Source organism: Pelmatolapia mariae, linkage group LG22 (assembly GCF_036321145.2).
Source record: "Pelmatolapia mariae isolate MD_Pm_ZW linkage group LG22, Pm_UMD_F_2, whole genome shotgun sequence".
In the NCBI taxonomy this organism is placed as follows: domain Eukaryota; kingdom Metazoa; phylum Chordata; class Actinopteri; order Cichliformes; family Cichlidae; genus Pelmatolapia; species Pelmatolapia mariae.
In genome coordinates, this window is record NC_086245.2 from 30,569,092 (window position 1) to 30,585,693 (window position 16,602).

A 16,602-nucleotide genomic window follows, 5' to 3' on the forward strand; every position below is an offset into this window, starting at 1 on the left:
CTATATACTGTAGCTGCCTTCATAACAATGGTGCAGTTTCCATGGCAGCTACAGCATGTTAAGCTTTAGGATAACAGTTCAAAAAAAAGTCAGTAGAAGAACGGGGTCTAATCACAGGGTATGAGGAACTAAAAATAGCGAGGGACTTAATCCCAGGCATTATTTATTCATCTAAAACTTCTCGTGTCTGTGCCGGCTGTGTAAACATCACTTCTTTCGTAGCTCCTCTTCAGGCGGGCTGTTTTCCAGCCTAAACCCCCACAGTCTTACTGACTAATACGTTGACTATAGGAGAAGAGGGATGGACATATAGGGGTTGGATTTAGTGTGGTGACACAGTCTGTTGAGGGAATCTGCTTAAAAAACTGCTCAGGATTAATATTTTACTGTTCCTCCTTCCTGAGCGAGCATGAGAGTCAGCGTAGCGGTGCACGTAACTATGAAAAACATCCGTACTGACAACTGGCTGATGTGTAATTAAATATTTCTCTTGATGTTGCTGCAAATGGCGATAAAACGGCCTTATAATGTTACATTTAATCATTGCCAGCTCATATGCTATACTTGGTAAGAAGCTGTAGAGTGTGTGGTAGGGCTGCCTGTCACACTGCGAGAATGAGAGTGTGGTGTAGCTGAGCAGAGGTCAGCCTCAGGCAGCAGGCACGGCCAGATTGCTGTGCACGGGGAAGAGAAATCTATTATTGTCTCTTGTTTAGAGAGATGAATGCTTTGATGGATGTGACTTTGTAAAGTTACTACACTGAATTTGCCGGTTGATTAAATGGATTTTGCAGTTAAGAATATCATCAAGTGAAATTAGGGAGTCCATCTACTTGAACTCAAATTTGAAGCACTTCATGTGAATATCTGTCTTTATCTGACTGCTTAAGTTATTAGTAAGGACAATTCCATTGTTTTCCAGCTCAGACGTCTTTACTTGATAACGAGTAATTAGATTGGCACCCGCAATGTTGTGAAAAGTATTTCCCTTAGGCAAAAAAAGTAAGAAATCAGGATAGGGGCAAATACTTTTACACAGCACTATATGGATGCACATAGATCAGGAATGTGAAAAACATTTTAACAACCTTTGCACTCAGATTATCAATGTGTCCAATTTCATGATCTTAGCACTGTATGTTAACAGCACATGTCATTGGTTATCGCTGATGTTCCAACTGGTAAAATCAAAAGTCCAAAGTGTGTTGTTTCGGTTTTTTTAACTTCTCTGAACAACATTCCAGAACCAAAAGACTTTAATATACAATAAAACTATGAAAATCTTGACTTGAATGATAATTTTGTCTCAAAAAATTACTTTTATCCAATTTGTAGCCTGACATTTGTTTTTGTCAGCATGCAAACATTTATTGATTTATTGATTAGCATTCAAATATCTCAGTGAATACAGAATAAAGATTACCACAAAGCAAGAAAGCACGAGACAAGGCTAATCAAAAGGTATTAGCTGAACGCCAACCCTTTTAACAAAAGATCTTTTTGCATGCAGCTCCTGTACACAGGGCTCGAAGCAAAGAATAAAACAAAGCAAAGCAAAAACAAACAAACAAACAAACAAACCAAAAAAACTTTCCACCTTAGATAAGTAACTACATCAAAGCAAAACAATCAAGAGTTTCAGTATTATTATTTTTGCTCTTTTCATTCTTGATTTATATATTTTTCTAAACATGTTTTTAAACAAGGAAAATGAACTACACCTTTTTAAATCACTGTCATAACTATTCCACAGGTTAACTCCTCTAACAGAAACACATCTCTGCTTTATATTTGTCCTTATCTTGTTTTTTTTTTTAAAGAAATCTGTTCCCCTTAAGTCATATTGACTCTCTCTGACTTTAAACAGCTTCTGAGTACTGCGGCAAAGCAAGTTATTTTGTGCTTTATACATTATCTGTGCCATTTTATATTCAACTAAATCATAAAATTTCAGGGTATTCAGATTAATAAACAAAATGTTAGTTGGTTCTATATAGTTTGATTGATTTATAATTCTTATAGCTCTTTTTTGTAACTTGAAAATAGGAAGAGTATTTGTTTTATATGCATTACCCCATATCTCCAGACAATAAGTCATATATGGAAGCAGAAGAGAACAATAAAGTGTGTATAATGATTTCTTGTTCAGGACATGCTTTGTTTTGTAGAGAATAGCAATGGTTTTTGACATTTTTGTTTTCACATGGTTTATATGAGACTTCCAACTCAGCTTATCATCAATTATCACTCCAAGAAATTTATTTTCATACACTCTTTCAATTTCAATTCCATTAACCCTGATTTTAGATACATTTTTCATTTGTCTAGTGCCAAAAATAATCAATTTTGTTTTCTTTATATTTAATGATAACTTATTTATATCAAACCAGTTTTTTAGTATATTTAACTCCTTTTCCGCTGTAGTCAGAAGCTGTTCTAGGTTTTTACCTGAGCAATACAGAGTGGTATCATCAGCAAACAATACACATTTTAACAGTTTGGAAACACTACATATGTCATTTATATATAATATGAATAATTTTGGGCCCAGCACAGAGCCCTGAGGAACACCACAAGTTACCTTCAACTGCTTAGATTTTACATTATTGATTTCAACATATTGACATCTGTCATCCAGGTAACTTTTCATCCACTTGTATGCTATCCCTCTTATGCCATATCTCTCTAGTTTATTCATTAATATAGAATGATCAATTGTATCAAACGCCTTTTTTAAGGCTATAAAAACACCAACAGTATATTCCTTATTATCTATTGCATTAGATATCCCTTCTACAAGTTCCATCACTGCCCTCGAAGTGGACCTTTTTGCTCTAAAGCCATATTGGTTATCACTTAGGAGATTATGCTTCTCAATATATTTATCAAGTCTATTAACAAATAACTTTTCTAAAATTTTTGAGAACTGTGGGAGTAGTGATATTGGCCTGTAATTGGTAAACTGACATCTCTTTCCGTTTTTATGGATTGGAATAACTTTTGCTACTTTCATTTGTGAGGGAAACACACCAGTTCGAAAGGACAGATTACAAATGTATGCGAAAGGTTGCACTATATATTCTATAATACTTTTAACTAATATCATGTCAATACCAAAACAGTCAGTGGACTTTTTATTTTTAAATGTTTTCACAATGTTAATTATTTCTCTATGAGTTACAGCACCAATAAACATGGAGGACACATTCTGAGTAATATGTTTATTTAGGTCGTTATTATTTCTTGACTCTGGAATTTCTTTTGCTAAATTAAAGCCAACATTTACAAAGAAATCATTAAATTCATTTGCAATGTCTTTAGTTTTATCAAGCACAATATCTTTAACTTTTTTAAAATAGTCTGGATAATTCTTATTTTTTGAGCCCTTTTTGATTATACTATTTAATATCCTCCATGTTTCTTGTGTGTTACTTCTGCTTTGCTCCAATAATGTGTGGTAATATTCTTTCTTACTTGTTCTTATAATATTTACTAATCTATTTTTATATTACTTGTACTTTATTTCAGCATCTTTTGTCCTCTGTTTTATGAATCTCTTATATAGATTATTTTTCTTTTTACATGCATCTTCTATCCCCTTTGTGATCCATGGCTTATTTGATCTGTGATGCTTTCTAGTGATTTTCATTAAAGGACAATGTTTTTCATATAGTGAAATTACAGTTGATATGAATGCATCATATGCACTATTTGAATCTTCATTTGCAAAAACCTCATTCCAATTGTGTTCCTTTAAGTCCACCTAGAGGGCAGCAATGGCTCTTGTTGTTCTATGTCGTATCATATCAAATGTTTGATTCTTTTGTTTAGTTTTAATCCCAAAATAATTTTGAAAAATTGCAAAAACAGGAAGATGATCGCTTATATCAGTTATAAGAAGTCCACCTACTATTTCATGGTCAATTTTATTTGTGAATATATTATCTATCAATGTAGCTGTATCAATTGTTATTCTACTTGGTTTTATAATTACAGGGAAAAGGGAGTTACTATACATTGTATTGATGAAATCTGTTGTTTTCTGATGTCCATTTGGGTTTAGCAAATCTATATTAAAATCACCACAAATTATTTGCACTTTTTTATCATTTTTTAAACATTTATAGTGGCAAACAAAATAAAGAGAAAGAATTCAGGAAGGGGGCATAGTGCTTCTTTACTCTAATTAAACACTTAAGAGCTTTTTAATACAACCCACTTTCAAGCCTTCATACGTTACTTTTATAAGTGCTTTTCTAACTGCCAAGGACACTTGGTCTTATGGTCTGAAGAAGCCATGGATCAAATAATCAACCTTGTGAATAATTGGCAACCCATTCTACCTCCTGAGTCAATGCCACCCCTGCTCCAGGTATCTGCAGATATTCAGTACCATCTGTTACCAGTGTTAAATTAATCAGCTGTATTCTGGACTTTCATTCGTTATGTTACTGTAAGTGCAATAAAATCTCTTCAGCAGTTGTTATCCTGCACGTAATAAGAGGGAGTGAGAGAAACTGTCATAGAAAGCATTGCTGTCACAGCTTATTAGTCACATAAACTTACTTAACCATCCAGCATTTAGATTGGAACCAGACCTATATGTGCGCTAGATATGAGCTTGGAGAATAATTTTCACATCACAATCGTTAACCATTTTACAGCTCTGGCTATAATTTCCATTCATGGACAAAATAAGAAAGGATGAAGGTATCATCTGGTTAAATATGGTCAATTCAATTTTGGGTGGCTTTGAATTGCTTTGAGTTAAGTAACGTTTAATGGAGTGTTTTTACAGTTGCTGTATGTATGTATGTAATTTGGGGACACAGTGTCCTTATTTAGAATCAATTTCTAGTTCCCCTCGAGTGTCTTCAGTCATTGCACAGAGGAATGATTATGTGGTTATGAGGTTATGTTGTCCTCGGTGGTTTATATGGTTCCATTTAGAGGTAGTTCAGAAATAGTGTCTGTTCTATTTAATGAAAAAAAAGAGAGATTTGTGCCAACTGTTCTTTTAAAATTAATATGCATTATTAGTCTTTTACCGGATATAAATTGAACACTAAACACTCTGAAGTTATGAAACATTACAAAATTCAACATACAGTAATTAAAAAAAATAATTATATACCTATATGTTTAGAGCCAGACTTTAGTTCTGCTCCCTAAATTTTACAACATAGTTATTTAAATTAAATCTTTTTGGATATTCCAGATGAATGTAAAGGGAATTCTGGAACCAAACTAAAGTATATTGAGTTGGTGTCACAATTTGCAGAGGCAAATCGTGCGGCGCGCGCGCGAGAGAAGTGGACCCAAGTGTAGGCAACCAGAGACAGTGGTGAAGGATAACAAAAGGCGAGCCTTTATTGATGGCTGAGCATTGCTACGAACATGTGGAACCGAGAAAACTAATCCAAAACCTAAACTGGGGAAAAGAAGAAACAAGAAACCAAACTAGAAAACCTGAACCGCTGACTGAGAGCAGAGGTAACACAGGCGATGACAGGCAGCTGGACCGACGAAGAGCAAAGGAACAAAGGATAACACACACTAAATATATACAGAGGGAAACAACACAGCACACAGGAGGGAGACACAGCTGAACCGAATCAACATGATGAGACATGGAGGACATAAGACACGAACCTTCATAGTAAAACAGGAAACATGACACACGTGCAAAGACACAGATTCAGAGACACGGGCTTTACACAGAGACATGACTGACTTGGAAACAGAGAGAACATGGGAACCAAAACCTAAAAACTAGAAATCTTAGTCAAAGACATAACCAGAATAAACCAAAACGTAATATAATATTAATTAATGAAAAAATACTGAGTCATCAGAGTCAGGACCATGTCTGTTCGTTGCATTTTATATTGTAAATGTTAGCAGAGACCAGTGTTGGGAAGGTTACTTTTAAAATGTATTCCACTACAGAATACCGAATACATGCCCCAAAATGTATTCTGTAACGTATTCCGTTACGTTACTCAATGAGGGTAACGTATTCTGAATACTTTGGATTACTTAATATATTATCATACTGTTTACAACTACGTGAATGTACTATTGCTGTGATTTATTACTGTTACTGAAGGTCCGCGGCTCCGAACCGTAGTAAAGGGACCTCTGGCTAATACGGTGGGTTCCGTGTTGGGCTCGTAGCTGAAAACTAGCTTTACTTTGTTGTCTGGGTCAACTTTGCTAGCGAGAGACAGAGAGAGGCGTTGAAAGACTGCTCCAACGGAACTTATTTTTTCCGGAGGAAAACACGAACACAGTGTACAGTCGAGTCTTAATAGCTTACTTACAACTGGGCTCGTCAGGCACTCTTCTTGGCTGCAGTGGTTATTATTTTATTTACATGCTTCCAGCTCCCGTTTTTGCTCCGTGACAGCTCGGACTTTTCCTTTCTCTCCCTCCTTCGCTCACAGACACATAACGTGTATGGTAGTCCATTCTCCCTGCAGCACGGACTACACTGCCCATGAGGCTACATTCTTTAGGGCCATGCCTGTAGCATTCTGTCTATTAGCTTAGCACAACAACAACAACAAAAAAGCACTCTCTCACCCAGGAAACACGCAGAGAGAGAGAGCGTCACCCTGTAACCATGGCAACCGTAACGCTGCCGCCTGGAACAACAGAGCGTAGCTGTCAAACAAACCCAAACAGTCCTGACCCGCGACAATATGAAACAGGAAAATACCGCCGTGTAATCCATTTATTTCAACAAAGTAACTGTATTCTGAATACCACCTTTTTAAACGGTAACTGTAACGGAATACAGTTACTCATATTTTGTATTCTAAATACGTAACGGCGGTACATGTATTCCGTTACTCCCCAACACTGGCAGAGACGCTACTAAAAGCTTCAGTAAATGACATGCATCATATTGTGATTTGTTGGTAAAGGTTTGTTGGATCGACTTTCAAGTTTGGCATTTTCTCCACACGACAGAAGGGACATTATGTTGACATCAGTTGTGTGGATGCACAAAGTCTAAGATATCGAGCTCTCAGCGTTGCTTTCTTTTTGCTACTCGTGGTTTCTTTCTGTCAGGACTGAGAGCTTTTTTGCTTAGCCTCCTTCCACTTGCATTTCCATTTAGAATAGCAGGCGTGCCATCGTAAAAGCCAACAAGGCTTCTTCTGAAAAGACCCTTTCTCCTTGGCACCGAGAGCCTGTGAGGTTGATTGGAGACAATGCCCTGTGCTGTTGTTGTCAAAACTAACCTCCAACATCAAATGTGTTTAGTGCTGTTTAAAGCCTTCCCTTTTAAAGCTCGAGAAGCAGACATGTAAAAGTGCTTTTACTCCATTTGCACATACCCACATGGCAATTGTAAGTGGATAGTTTTAGCTGCATGATTATTTACACAGTAGCCCCATGACAGGATGTCTTTAGTACGTGGTGTATAATGTGGTATAAAAATAATAGCGGTGGCTGTGTTTAGGAATAGCCCGGATAGCAATTTGCAACATTAATGAGTTTTTATGTAATTGCAGAGCTGTGACAAGTTTGAAAGAAGAAGAGGAGAAAATAGACTTTACCTTTCCTCTTTTTTTATTGTAAGCCAGCTTCAACCTCTGTTTATTTTATGAAAAGACTTGTATAACATAAACCTTTTGCATAATTCACCTGCAGCTTGTTCCTGTGTCTGCCTGAGCTGGCACAGATACCTTATGTAGGTCAGTTTACTTGACAAGATAATCCCATCTAAACTGTTGTTGGATTATCAGCTAAAATTAAACTGTTCACATGATGGGTCACTGCCTGTTCAGTGCTTAATCCAGTAGCTCAATGAAAGTTACCATGTGTTCTAATTAGGACCGGAATAACAATAGCTATTACTGATTCTGATATTTCAGCAGTGAAGCCACTGAAAGCCAGTGATTTTAGCTGGCTAAACAACTTCTTAACCTCTCAGCTTCCACTTCAGTCTGACAGTTTAAACCCCCCCAGAGCTGAATCATCCTGGAAAGCTGTCAGATCAGCAGTGACGGATTGTGGCCACCACCTGGTATTAAATGAAAGGTTGTTATAGCAAGTCAGTGTAAGAGCCAAAGTTTGGTTTTAATTAGCAGGATTAACAGTCAAAGCTGAGCTTTTCAGTGATAATCAGTTTCTCCGCTTGAGAAGCCTCTGAGCCAGACTGAAACTTCACGGAGAGACAAGCTATCCATCCTACTGCTTGACCCAAACGCCTGTTGTTAGACTCCAAGCTGAACAAAGAGAAGCTCTGACACGTGGGCCCTGAGGGTGAAATTTGGAACGATATTCTGGATTCGCCTACAGTATAAACTTAATTCAATTCAATTCAATTAAATTTTATTTATATAGCGCCAAATCACAACAAAAGTCGCCTCAAGGCGCTTCATAGGTACAGAGAAAACCCAACAATCATATGACCCCCTGTGAGCAAGCACTTTGGCGACAGTGGGAAGGAAAAACTCCCTTTTAACAGGAAGAAACCTCCGGCAGAACCAGGCTCAGGGAGGGGTGGGGCCATCTGCTGCGACCGGTTGGTGTGAGAGAAGGAAAACAGGATGAAAGACATGCTGTGGAAGAGAGACAGAGGTTAATAACAGATATGATTCAATGCAGAGAGGTCTGTTAACACATACTGAGTGAGAAAGGTGACTGGAAAGGAAAAACTCAATGCATCATGGGAATCCCCGGCAGCCTACGTCTATTGCAGCATAACTAAGGGAGGATTCAGGGTCACCTGGTCCAGCCCTAAGTATATGCTTTAGCAAAAAGGAAAGTTTTAAGCCTAATCTTGAAAGTAGAGATAGTGTCTGTCTCCCGAATCCAAACTGGAAGCTGGTTCCACAGAAGAGGGGCCTGAAAACTGAAGGTTCTCCCTCCCATTCTACTTTTAAATACTTTAGGAACAACAAGTAGGCCTGCAGTGCGAGAGCGAAGTGCTCTAATAGGGTGATATGGTACTACAAGGTCATTAAGATAAGATGGGGCCTGATTATTTAAGACCTTGTATGTGTGGAGCAGGATTTTGAATTCAATTCTGGATTTAACAGGAAGCCAATGAAGGGAAGCCAAAACAGGAGAAATATGCTCTCTCTTTCTAGTCCCTGTCAGGACTCTTGCTGCAGCATTTTGGATTAACTGAAGGCTTTTTTTAGAGTTTTTAGGACATCCTGATAATAATGAATTACAGTAGTCCAGCCTGGAAGTAATAAATGCATGAACTAGTTTTTCAGCATCACTCTGAGACAGGATATTTTTAATTTTAGAGATGTTGCGCAAATGGAAGAAAGCGGTCTTACATATTTGTTTAATATGTGCGTTGAGGGACATGTCCTGGTCAAAAATGACTCCAAGCTTCCTCACAGCATTACTGGAGGCCAAGGTAATGCCATCCAGAGTAAGAATCTGGTTAGATACCATATTTCTAAGATTTTCAGGGCCGAGTATAATAACCTCAGTTTTATCTGAATTAAGAAGCAGAAAGTTAGCGGCCATCCAGGTCTTTATGTCTTTAAGACATTCCTGCAGTTTAACTAATTGGTGTGTGTTACCTGGCTTCATGGATAGATAGAGCTGGGTGTCATCTGCATAGCAGTGAAAATTTATGCTATGTCTTCTAATGATGCTGCCTAGGGGAAGCATGTATAATGTAAACAGAATTGGTCCTAGCACCGAACCCTGTGGAACATAATAATTGACCTTAGTGTGTGAAGAAGACTCTCCATTTACATGCACAAATTGGAGTCTATTAGATAGATATGATACAAACCACTGCAGTACAGTACCTGTAATACCTACAGCATGTTCTAATCGCTCTAATAGGATATTATGGTCAACAGTATTGAACGCTGCACTGAGGTCTAGCAGGACACGCACAGAGTTGAGTCCACTGTCAGAGGCCATAAGAAGATCATTTGTAACCTTCACTAAAGCTGTTTCTGTGCTGTGATGAGCTCTGAAACCTGACTGAAACTCTTCAAATAAGCCATTCCTCTGCAGATGATCTGTTAGCTGTTTGACAACTACTCTTTCAAGGATTTTTGATATGAAAGGAAGGTTGGAGATTGGCCTATAATTAGCTAAGACTGCTGGGTCTAGAGATGCTTTTTAAGTAAAGGTTTAACTACAGCCACCTTGAAGGCCTGTGGTACATAGCCGATTATTAGAGATAGGTTGATCATATTTAAGATCGAAGAATTAATTAATGGCAGGACTTCTTTGAGCAGTTTTGTAGGAATGGGGTCTAAAAGACACGTTGATGGTTTGGAGGAAGTAATTATTGAAGTTAACTCATAAAGATCGATTGGAGAAAAAGAGTCTAACTTAACATCAATGGTACTAAAAGTAGCTGTAGATAATATTACATCTGTGGGATGATTATTGGTAATTTTTTCTCTAATGATAAGAATTTTATTTGTGAAGAAGTTCATGAAGTCATTACTAGTTAGCGTTGAAGGGATGGTTGGCTCAAAAGAGCTCTGACTTGTTGTCAGCCTGGCTACAGTGCTGAAGAGAAACCTGGGGTTGTTCTTATTTTCTTCAATCAGTGACGAATAGTAAGATGTTCTGGCTTTGCGGAGGGCTTTCTTATAAATCAGCAAACTATTTCTCCAGGCTAAATGATGATCCTCTAAATTTGTGACACGCCATTTCCTCTCCAGCTTACGAGTTATCTGCTTTAGGCTACGTGTTTGAGAATTATACCACGGAGTCAGGTACTTCTGATTTGATGCCTTAGTTTTCACAGGAGCTACAGTATCCAGAGTCGTACGTAGTGAGGAGGTAAAATTATTAACAAGATAATCGACCTCTGATGGAGTAGCGTTCAGGTAGCTGCTCTGCTCTGTGTTGGTACAGGGCATTGAAGATGATAACAGTGGGTGGATTATATTCTTAAACTTAGTTACAGCGCTTTCAGAAAGACATCTACTGTGATAAAGTCTACTCTCCACTGCTGTGTAATCAATTATTGTAAATGTAAATGTTATCAGGAAATGATCAGACAGCAGAGGGTTTTCAGGAAACACTGTTAAATGTTCAGTTTCTATACCATATGTTAAAACAAGATCTAGAGTGTGATTAAAGTGGTGGGTGGGTTCTTTTACATTTTGAGAGAAGCCATTTGAGTCTAATAACAGATTAAATGCGATGTTGAGGCTGTCATTTTTAGCATCTACATGGATGTTAAAATCACCCACAATAATTATTTTATCTGAGCTGAGCACTAAATCAGATAAAAAGTCTGAGAAATCAGAGAGAAACTCTGTGCAAGGCCCAGGTGGACGATAGATGATAACAAGTAAGGCTGGTTTCTGAGTTTTACAGCTGGGGTGGACGAGGCTAAGCATCAGGCTTTCAAATGAATTAAAAGTCTGTCTTGGCCTTTCGTTGATTAATAGGCTGGTATGAAAAATTGCTGCCACACCGCCCCCTCGGCCTGTGCTTCGAGGTTTCTGGTAGTTAGAATGACTCGGGGGTGTTGATTCATTTAAACTAACATAATCATCCTGCTGCAACCAGGTTTCTGTAAGGCAGAGTAAATCGATTTGTTGATCAATTATTAAGTCATATACTAACAGAGACTTGGAGGAGAGAGACCTAATATTTAATAATCCACATTTCACTGTTTTACTCTTTGGTTCAGATGTGGATTCTGTATTGTTCTTTCTTTGTGATTTTTTGCTGGTTTTTAGTTTGTTTTTCGTCTGTTTGGGAGCTGACACCGTCTCAATGGAGATGGGTTTTTGGGGGGGTAGCAGGAGGAGAGAAGCTGCAGAGAGGCGTGTAAGACTGCAACTCTGCTTCCTGGTCCCAACTCTGGATAGTCATATTTTGGGGGGTTTAATAAATTTGTCCATATTTCTAGAAATGAGAGCTGCTCCATCCAAAGTGGGAAGGATGCCGTCTCTTCTTACTGAATGGCTAAATTTAGTACTGCAGCCACAAAGTAATTCACTGGAAATCACTTAAATTTGCAGGTGTGACGTGGTCATGTGAACACCGATGGCTCATTCTATGTATTTATATTTGAATTTAATGGTAGTGATTTGAGAAACATGAGGACAGCCGATGTTGTTCAGTTGACCCCTTTGACTTGCAAGTTGAGTCTCAGTTAATCTTGCAACAAAACACTGTAATTAAGAGTGCCAAATAATCATTGAATATTTAAAACCAATTGGTAAATATGACAGCTTTACACTTAGGTCTGTAATTTGTTGGACAACGACAGAATTTTTGTAGTTTTGCCTCTATAAACCACCACAACAGATTTGAAATCAATCAATATGTGATTCAAATTCAGACTTTATGCTCTAGCAGATGAAATTTTGTATCAACTGTTTAGGAATTACATATGGAAAGTTTTCTGTTTTCTCCTCCATTTTTGTAGCCTCAAAAATAATTGGACAATTGACTAACAAGCAGTTTCATGGCTAGCTGATGGTTTCTGTGTTATTTCATGAAATGAAGCAAACATCCGAAGTTGATTCAAAAAATGTTGAATATGTGTTTTGTTGTTTTTATAGTTTTAGTGTTGAATCCCAAAGTGTTGTCAGTTTAAGTGAAGAAGGCCACAGTTATGTTGAAAAAACCAAAACCAAAGATAAACCTTTCAGAGAGAGCAAAGCCTTGAAGTGACCAAATCCACAATCTGGTATATTCTTTACAAAAAGCAATGTACGGGCCAGCTCACCATCAATAGGACCTGGAAAAACAACAAAAGACAAAGTGCATGATGACATTTCCATGGTTAAGAAAAACAGCCTCACAACATTTAAAGAAGTCAAGAACATTATTAGGGAGGGAGGCGTATCAGTGTCGAGGTCCCTTCATTAATGGAAAGAAAGAGGGTTTACAACAAGTTGCAAACCACTGGTTACACTCAAGAGGGCTGGATTAGACTAAACATCTAAGATTAGTTTGTACCAGAACGATGGGAAAGGAAAAGTTTCCAGAAGGAAAGGAACAGCTCGTGATATGAAGCATGCGATATCATCAAAGAGGTGGAGGCAGTGTTATCACATGGGCATGAATGACTGCCAGTGGAACCAGCACACTAGTGTTTATTGATGATGTGACTGATAGAAGTAGCAGGATGAATCCTGAAGTGAACAGACCTGTACTCTGCTGAGACTCGCCAAATGATGCAAATGGATAATTTCCCAAAGCACACTACACACGCAAGAGTTTCTCAAGAGCAAAGAAATTGGATACGCTTCAATTGTCAAGTCAGGCACTTTAAACTAAAGCCAATAGAGGACCTTTTTCAGTTATTAAATAGAAAACTGAAGACAGACAGACCCATAAGGAAGCAGCAAGTGAAGGCAGCTACTGTAAAAGCTCAGCACGGGATCTCAAGGGGAAAACACAAAAACCTTTACTCTCTTTGGACGAATAGTCTGACATCTGACACCTCAACTAGAAGTAGTGTGCGTCAGATTATTGTGTAATCGTCAACAGACTTCTGCTTCTTTTCCTTCAGATGCAAAATTTCTGAGCATACCACCTGCTTCATCTTCTGTCTGAAGCCAGTCTCCGTGTCTTTTTAACATTTTCTAAGAAAAATACACTTTTCCGGTTTAATCAAGTACTATTATTATGAAAAGTCAAGGCTATCACTGTTATGACGAAGATGTGCACGTGGATCACAGACTCCCAGTATTCAGTACTCCGAAAGAGCTGTCATTATATTTCATTCTATATATTTAGGCTTGTTTTATATATACACTGAGTCTAATCAGCTAATGACATGGAGGCATGTAGACTGCCATTTAAATTAAGGTGACTTAAGTAACTTTGAATGTGGCATTGTTGTTTGTGCCACATGGGCTCGTCTGAGTATTTCAGAAACTGTTGAAATCTTTAGGGTTTACAAAGAGTGCTCCAAAAAAGAGAAGCTATCCAGTCAGCTGAGCTGCTGCGGGTGAAAATATCTTGTTTGACATCACAGGTCAGAGGAGAATAGTCAGTCTTCTTCAAGCTGATAGGAAGCCAACAGTAACTCCGTTAACTACTTTTGATATCTTAGGTGTGGAGAAAAGTGTTTTTGTACACACAGCTAGGGCAAGACACTAAAGCAATAAAGATATGTAGTGCACAATAACCTTTCCCCACTAGAGATACATGGGATAGGGTCAATATAAAGTCAATAAATCCCATTACTTCCTTGTTTTGACAGACTGCATGAAAGAGAGTGAGCGTCATCAAAGACAAAATGAAAACAGAAAATGTTAACTCGGGTGGTAGAGTTTCTGAATATGACAGGCCAAAGTGCAAAAGATGAGGACATTGTTAAAAGGAAGAGTCAGAGGAATTCAGCGTAGCATACACTACATACTTGTTCCCACAAAGGCCAGCTACACCACAAATTGTTTTCACCCTCTGCAGCGGTGGCATCCTCATAGTGTACAGTTGCCTGTTTATCAGTACAGTGCAATGCATTGAACAATGCAAGAATTTTTCTTACAAACAAAGAGACACAGTAATATTGTAAACGCAGCAGCCTAGTTTTTAAAAGACGTGTTGCCAGGAAGCTGATGCTGATTAAAGTAATTGACCCTCGCTACCAACTCCCTGGCCATAAAAAGTTCTCTCAGGGAGCTATACACAGAGTGCAGAGAGATAGTAGTCAGGCCTCACTGTCCACTGCTCTGTTTTTTTTTTATCTTATTTTATTTATTTATTGTCTAGGAGCAAAAGTGAACAACAATTGAGTATGATTTTTTCATTGTGCATTTCTTTCGTTATTTGTTTGAAGTACAGTTCCATAATGTTCTGTCTGTCGTGGTCACCTTCTGACAGCATATAAATAATGTTTCAATGAAAAGGAACCTGATCTTCACCCTGAATTAAAAAGGAACCTTTAAGCTTGACAGAAATAGTGATTTGGTTTATATCGTGATATACAATCATATACACAGGTGACCGGTGGCAGAAAACTAGATCCAGTGCCATCTGAGTGCTGCTTCAATTGGCGGATACAACTGAGGGAAGTTGACATGGCCAGTAAGCTGTTTTATTTCGACTGCTGACCTAGAAGAAGTGCAGTGAAGAATTTAAAATATATATAATATTTTTGTCATGTCAGAGCTTATTTTCTTTTATATCTCTAAATCCTTAAATTCTGGTAGTATTTTCAGGTTAATCTCAAAATACAACATTTTTTTTCCTGTGCTTGCGTTTGTTTGAATCCTACCCAGCCTTGATGTAATTGTCTACCCACTGATCAGCTGTATTTTTAATGACTTTGTATATTTAGGTTTGACTATTAAGAATGAGAAAAATAATGGATTTTTTTGGGCATATTAAATAAAAGGAAAAAAATCAAACATACAGTTGAATTGGAAATAAATGCAATCAACTAAATAAATAAAGTATGAAAACAAATTGTTTGAATGGTCCCGGACAGAGTATTGGTAATGGTAACTGTGCAACAGCATTTTGACATCAATTAATCAAAGCTGCATGAATTATTAGCAACTTGCTGTGTGTACATCCTGTGTGGTATGGAGGAGGGTGGACACAGGCTTTGATCTGATTAAATATATAAAACATTTATGTTAATCGTAGGTAGAGGTTTCAGAATTATATATTGAGCTTAAAAAATGCTACATATTTTAAAACCAAAGGTACGTACATGTTTTAAAGTATCTCAGACACAGCCATAATTCCTACCTGCAGCCACAGTTTTAGCTGCCAGCATGCAATAATGTAAACGTGTTGGAAGCAAAGTGCCTTTCTCTATGGAGACATTTAAAGCTTACATGAGCTCAGTAGCAAGGCTTCAACTGTGCTCGAGGCTAACAGATGGTCAACTTATGGCCCTCTTTTTGAGGATGGTGTGTGTGCGAGTTTATAGCTGCACATATGCATTAACTCACACGTCAGCCCTTTGTTGAGAGAGAGCAATGGGAACTGAGATTTCGCTCCACAGAATGGTATGGCTATTTAAAGGGAGGCAACACAACAAAAGGGGGAGACTGGGAAGAGAGAGTGAGATAGTGAGCGAATGGATTCCAGTCATATGTTTACCTGCCAGTGGTGCTTTTTCTGTACTGTTGCCATGGCAACAACGGCTCGCTGTATGTGTGTGTGTGCGAGTCTGTGAGACAAGGGATGTAATTCTGCCTGTCACCAGTGTAGCCTGGTGCTGACTCCCCAGCTGCTGGTTGCCATGAGACCAGACAGACACATCCTCCTTTTCAGTGATGAATCTTTTCTCTGGATGCTCAAATCTCATTAAGTAGATTTTGTTTTCTGAGAAATGTCAAAATTAATATCCATTGTTAGACTATGTATAACATAAAATGTAGTGTCAACTTTTTAAAGGTGTTGGGATTAAAACTGCTAGGGTAGATATAGGGATGATTAACAGGCTAGCTATATCATTAAAGATGTACCCCACACAGCTTTTCCCCATGCAGTACACACTAAACAAAAACAGCACACTGTGAATTGATTGAGTGAATTGTTACAAAATAAGACCTGGAACGTCCTCTCTTCAAAAATGGCATGCCATTTTATATCTGCATCCATGCTTTTAAACATTTGATATGTTGTACTAAGACTTTTTTCTTTGAAAAATATATTCTAATTTAA

The 16,602-nt window shown here is 37.8% G+C and overlaps 1 protein-coding gene across 1 annotated transcript in view; it reads left to right on the forward strand.

Moving 5' to 3' along the window:
- pkib (protein kinase (cAMP-dependent, catalytic) inhibitor beta) overlaps positions 1–16,602 on the forward strand; it is a 35,087-nt gene that overhangs the window by 14,814 nt on the left and 3,671 nt on the right. The gene's annotated exons all lie outside the window — the stretch shown is intronic.